Source organism: Jaculus jaculus, chromosome 3 (genome assembly GCF_020740685.1).
Source record: "Jaculus jaculus isolate mJacJac1 chromosome 3, mJacJac1.mat.Y.cur, whole genome shotgun sequence".
Lineage (NCBI taxonomy): Eukaryota > Metazoa > Chordata > Mammalia > Rodentia > Dipodidae > Jaculus > Jaculus jaculus.
The window spans coordinates 129,561,769-129,568,721 of record NC_059104.1 but is presented as its reverse complement, the minus strand read 5'-3'; the positions used below and the strand labels follow the sequence as shown (position 1 = coordinate 129,568,721).

At 38.1% G+C, this 6,953-nt stretch overlaps 1 pseudogene; it reads left to right on the top strand.

The window, feature by feature from the left end:
- Positions 1-312: 312 nt before the first annotated feature.
- Positions 313-854, top strand: LOC101597215 (annotated as a pseudogene).
- Positions 855-6,953: the final 6,099 nt, after the last annotated feature.

The window sequence follows — 6,953 nt, the reverse complement described above, 5'->3', positions numbered from 1 at the left end:
AAAGTTTATAATATCCATGCCATTATGTCTTTCCTAAAAGAAATTCTTTAGGCTATAGGAAAACCACCCCAGATGGAAGCATACACTTGTTAGAAGGAATAAAAATGTTGAATTGGGTAAATATGTATAAAAATATATAAACAGGTAAAAATTGTAAATAATTGCAATATATTGTGAGGTGTATGGCATAGAATTAAAATATATGCCAGCAACAGCATAAAGGAATGAGGACATTAAATGGATCCAATATGTTTTGAAGTACTTATATTGCCTAGGAGGTGCTAAAAATAATTAATTTAAATGCTGAGTATTATGGCCCTCAATGCAACATCAGTTGCAAGAAATGGAGAAGCCAAGCAATTAGTTCAGTTAGAGGGGAATCCATGGTTGAAACCCATCTGATCAACATGTCATTTCACAGGCAGAAACTGAATTACAAAGAGCTACAATGGATGCTACCCCAACAACTTGTCACCTGGAGGAAGCTGGTGACAATTTTGAAAAGCAGAAAATAAAGGGCATAAAGAATATATTTTCAGCATTCATCATAACTGAAATGTTATTTCATGGCAAATCTTTAGAGGTCTACATTGCTGCCTACCAAAATATATAAAAGATTAATGAGGATGAAGATTTAGAGGTGGTCCAAAATTCTCTGTATCCCCCCAGAATTATTCATCTAATTTAGGTATTTTAAGAGCTAGCTCAAATTCTCTACTTCAGAGACCACTGTCAGTTAAGTGTATATCTGGAACAGGGGAACAGGATAGATCACCACCTGCCAACAAAGAAAGGACCAACCAGCAGAAGATGAAGATTATAAGGAATTATATATTACAGAAGATGAAACTTAATTTTTAAAAATTTCTCATTTTCATTTTCATTTGTAAATGACTTGAAATCCAGTATTATCCAACTATAGAACTTGATACTCACTTGACAGTTTAAACTTCAAAGTGAAATCCTACGAAGAAATTAAAATTAAAGGAAATTTATGCTGACAAAAAAAGGTGAATCCTCATGTATGTTATGGGGAAAACAACCACTCTCTGGTTGGACTAGAGGCCCGCTTCGTGGGAGGGAATACATCCCTGATACAGAAAACCTATAACAGGGGTAGTAGTGAGCCCTAGGGGTGTAACATCTGCTATTGTCTGGCTAAAAGAATATACTATGTTCACCAACCTACCCAGTAAGCACTACTTCTCTTAATGTTCATACCCATATGTTAATGTCACTCTCACTTTTGGTTAGGGAAGCTTCTCTTTTAAGATGGCAGTGACCTTGGGATGACTCAGAAGACACCATAGCGCTGAGAAGAAGTAACAAAGGAGTGCTCATCACTGAAATATCTCCATCACATCTTCCAAGGCTCAGGGTTCATTGCAGAAGAGGTGGTGAAAAGAATGTAAGGGCCAAAAGAAGGTTAGGACTCCTTACATCCTGCTCCTTCAGACACAAAATGGCCTGGATATTCATGACCTCACAGTGCCTGACAATACCTACAGAAGACCATCACAATAGGAGGAAAAGGTGATGATGTCAAAATAAATAGAGACTGATTGAGAAGGGGAGAGAATATGATGGAGAGTAGAGTTTCAAAGGGAAAAGAGGAGGAGGAATGGAATTACCGTGGGTTATTGTCTACAATTATGGAAGTTGTCAATAAAAAATTTAAAAATAAATAAGGAAACAAAAACTATTAGTTTGGCATGGAGTGAGTAGGCTGGAACTCCTGGTTTGTTTCCCACCTCCAAGATCCCTGATCCTGGTATACCTGCTTCTGGCTCTGGGTCAGAGATCTAAAACTAATAAACCAGCCATCTACATAAAAGCACTGGAAAAACAAGAATAATAGAACCGTAAGAGCTCCAGACAGAAAGAAATAATCAAAATCCAAAGCATAAATGAATGAAGTAGAAACTAAGAAAACAATTAAGAAAATCAAGGAAACAAAGAGCTGGTTCTTTGAAAAAAGTATACAAGATTGGCAAACCCCTGGCCATTTTGATAAATAAAATAAAAAAGAGAACTGTCAAATTAACAAAATCAAAAATGAAAAAGGAGTAGTCACAATAGACATCAATGCAATTGGTAGAACCACCAGGACATACCTCCAAAACTTCTACTCCACAAAACCGTTGTCTGGCTAAATGTACATACTACGCTCATCAAACTGCCTAGTAAGCACTTCTCTTAATGTTCATACCCATATATTAATGCTACTCTCACTATTGGTTAGAAAACCTTCTCTTGTCAGATGGCAGTGACCTTAGGATGACTCAGAAGGCACCATGGTGCTGAGAGGAAGTGATAGAGGAGTACTTAGCACTGAAATATCTCTATCACATCTTCCAAGGCTCAGGGTCCATTGCAGAAGAGGTGGCAAAAAGAATGTAAGAGCCAAAGGAAGGGTAGGACTCTTTACAAAGTATTCCTTCAGACACAAAAGGGCCTGGATATCCATGACTTCGCAGTGCCTGAAACTACCCACACAAGACCACCATAACAGGAGGAAAAGATGATGACATCAAAATAAAAGAGAGACTGATAGAGAGGGAGATGGGGTATGACAGAGAGTGGAGTTTTAAAGGGTAAAGTGGGGGGGAAGGGAGGGAATTACCATGGATTATTGTCTATAATTATGTAAGTTGTCATTAAAAATAAATTAATAATTTTTTAAAAACAACCCCCACACAAAAGTGAATCAGGCCAATTTCTTCATGAAAAAAGAAGTAAGAAAAGAACAAAGCATGAGTTAAGAGTTTTGTACCAAACTTTATTGTTAATAACTGTATGAAAGTTACACCTTGGGTTATAAAAGATTATAATTTGTTTTGTTGAACATCGAGATCATAGGATATACTCCAAGTAGTGTATTAATACATTATTCTTGCAAATAATGATATGCACATATCCTCTGATGATACCAAACCACAAACCTTGAAAAAAAAATGAATTCTTGGGGCTGATGAGATGGCTTAGCAATTAAAGCACTTACCTACAATGTTTAAGGACCCAGGTTAGATTTCCCAGTTCCCACATAAGCCAGATACACAGGTGGCACATGTATCTGGAGTTCATTTGCAGTGGCTAGAGGCCCTGGGGATTCCAATTCTCTCCCCCTATCTGCCTTTCTCTCTCTCTCAAATAAATAGATAAATAAAATACTTCTAAAAATGAATACTTTAAAATTATAACATACCTGTCATTTCAAGATCTTACCTACCAGGATGGGTATGTGATCTTTTGTATAAGTTCAGTTTTTTAAAATATATGTATTCTAAAATACTTCTAATTCATACATTATACCTAGCTGAAGGTGCAATAATAAGGGGATAACAAAGATGCAACAGTTCCTCTCAGCTTCATTTAGGTTGAATCCAGATGTCTAATACCAAAAAGGGTCTAGTTACATATAAATTCTACTTTATGAAGCCTTAAGTAAAAAGTTGTTTCTTTTTTACTTTTATTAAACCTTATATTTCATCAAGGAAGAGAGGGGGGGGAATAAATATAGATATAATTTATTCTGGCATTTTCAAATGCCACTGGTTTTAGTTGATTCTCATCCTACATGTTCTCTGGAAACTACCTCTCCCCATCATCTCTCCCCTCATACTCTCCCCTTCCTAGTCACATGAACATGTGTCCTTTGCTCTTCTCTCACCCCTCTTCCTGCTCATTTCTTTATACTCAGTATGGTTACCATTCTACCTTTGTAGGTCTTACCCACAATTGACTGCTTTGGCTCATATTAAAATTTTTATTTTTTTTTCATCTTTCTATCTTACATGTCACATTATAAACTTGATGAAAGTTGTATCTTTAGCATGTAGAAAGAACACAGGCGGGCATAAAGTGAATGTTCATAATTATTTCTTGCACAAATGGATGAGAGCAAAGAAAGCCAGAGATTTCTAAATCCCTGAAGTGACATTAAGTATGTGCACAAAGAGCTACCTATAATCACATTGTGTCAGTCCTGGGAAACACTCAGCCTCAGAGGTGGGCAGGAGGAGTAAGTCTGACAGATCTTTGATTGCCCAGCTCACTCAAACCTGAACTATATTTTTGTTTATTTGTTTGTTGATACTGTGTCTTTTTTTAAATATTTTGTTCATTTTTTTATTTATTTACTTGAGAGTGACAGACACAGAGAGAAAGACAGAGGGACAGAGAGAGAGAATGGGCACCAGGGCTTCCAGCCACTGCAAACGAACTCCAGACCACATGCGCCCCCTTGTGCATCTGGCTAACGTGGGACCTGGGGAAGCGAGCCTCGAACTGGGGTCCATAGGCTTCACAGGCGAGTGCTTAACCGCTAAGCCATCGCTCCAGCCCAATACTGTGTCTTTGTAGCTCAGATTCCTCTTATTTAAGCTCCACAATTGCTGGGATTCAAGGCATGCACCACTATGTCTGCCTATGCACCATTCTCTGTATTAAAAAAGCCTCACTGAGAATTGTTGAAGCAGCCCATTTTCCCTAGCTCCCCTGTCCACATAAACAGGGAAGATCAGTGGCCAGGAAAGTCAATAAGGAGGGATGGATTAGCTTACTTTAGTTCTCTCTCTTATGAACATATTGATGGAAATAAATTTATGCATTTAATTACATTTTTGCTGTCTGTTTGAGTACCCAAACACTACACCATAGTTTAGCTTTCTTTACTTCTTGAACTTCATGTGAAAAGAATGCCATAACATGTGCTCTTTTGCATCTGTCACAAAAATGCTGCCCCAAATTATGTTTGTAAGATTTATCCATGATGTAGTGTGTATCTATAATTGCTCATTAATTCATTTTCATTGCTTTGCAATGCTAATATACTACAGGGTATTTAGCTCTTCCACTGCTGATGGGCAGTTGTGTTCTTTCCTATTTTTGGATATAGTGAGTAATGCTGCTAGGAAAATTCTTGAACATAGCTTACTGCTCTCTGAGCCATGAAAAAAGGACTCTTCCACAGAAGCAGCATCCTAGCATCTCTATGCTTCCTTACTGCAGTATAGTTAGCTTTTGCTAAGCCAGGCATGGTAGTCCATATCTGCAATTCAGCCCTGGGGATGTGAAGGCAGGATCACCCTGAGTTTAAGTACAGCCTGGTCTACATTGTGAGTCTAAAAAAAAAAAAAAAAAAAAGCTGTTTTTTGGGTTGGTTGTGTTCTTCCATCAGAGGGTATGATTCATCAGTGCAAAAATAATCTCTACCTCCCTTATAGTTCTATCTATACATGGTTGGTAAGAGGGTCATTAGAGAGATTAATGAAGCAAGATTGCTTCTTTTCTTTGATATAATCTTATTATGCCCCCCCCACACCAGACTGACCTTAAACCCAAGATCTTGTTTCTACCTATGTAGCTCTGAGATCAGGTGGGTGCCACCATGCTCCACTGAGAACAAAAATGTTTGAAGTCTTCTGAGCCTCTTGGGAGAAGTATACTAAATTCAAGAGATGGTGAGGTCCAGGAAGACCACAGATCAGTGATACCAACAACATGCAAATCTTGGGTGAATTATACACACAGATTTTTTCCCCAATTTAATAAGACTGATAAGAAGAGCAAAAATAGTAAGTAGTAATAAATTTGAATAGCTAACATCTATATGAATCTCTCCAACTTCTTACCTGTCCCTTATTGGCACCTAACCAGAGTATTTCAACTCCCATCTTGTCACTTTCAGAGTCATTGTTTTTCTTGCCTCAAGCCCTCAGGCATAGTTACAAGAGCCTCCTAAGCCCAGCTGTCCTCAAGCTTCCATACCATGATACCAGCCTGCTATTTTTCACTTACTTCTGGATGTTCCCAAGCTGTCTTGGACTGCAGCCATATGGCTAATTGCTAAAGAAAAAGGAGTCCCCTTTATAACTAAGGAATTTGCACTTGTCCTCAAAGACTACAGCAGTCTCCTTTGCCTCCTTTGTGCCCAGACAGGTCTTATTCTGTCTCTGAATCCTGACCTGTCCAGCTTCTTGCATGCCTTGTTGCATTTTTCTTTTAACTTTGTACCCCCAATCAAGAAACTGGGTTCCTGCTAATTTCCTGGTAACTAAAAGCCTCTACTAACCCCCTTCAGGGACTGAGGCCCAGCTACTCTTGACAACTCTCTCTTGGAGCCTGAAATTCTCTGCCAGAATAATAGAGTAGCAGCTGAGACTGCTGCCTGCCTCATGCACCTGCTTGAGCAGCTGCATAAATGCCTGTGTCCAGCCTCCCAATGACCCTATGAGGAATATCCTTAACTTGCAATATGTTGATCCATTTCCAAGACCAGCACCTGTGCTTTTTGTCAGATCTGGTGCCTCTTCCCTAATCATTCAAAGTTATCTTCAAATATCTGTTCCTGGTGATCCCAAACCAACTCCTAGGGTATTATTCATCACTGACTGTGAGGTAATTATTTATGAAAGATGTGCAGTTATCTTTAAGTAGTTTTCTTTGGAGGAGAATTTATAGAGCTTTCCATATACTGTTGAATATTGTTAATGTTCTTAGATTAGAATTATAGTTAAGGAATACCCTTGTTTACTTAAAAACAAGGTCCTATTTTTTAGTGACTAGCTCCAGGAACATTTCAGAAATATTGTTCACAACTTGATTTGGCTATATAGTGTTTAGGCCCTATTCCTTTCAAATATGGCCTGCTCCATTTCTTATATACCTGCACTTCTAAAACTCTATTAATACTGTAGCTTTGGTCCCTAGACAAAGGTTAGGGACAGTACAATGGCAAGGGAGTAAATCGCTCTCCAGGAGTATGGAAATTTCACAAAAAAAAATGATATTTGCCTTGGATGTTGATTAACGATGCAGTAAATTCTGCTTCAGGAAATATAAATGGCTATCACAAACTTAAGAAAATGTTCAATACCTCTAACCATTAGGGAAATGCAAATTGAAACAACTATGAGATTCCATCATCCTCCAGTAAGGATGACAATCATTGA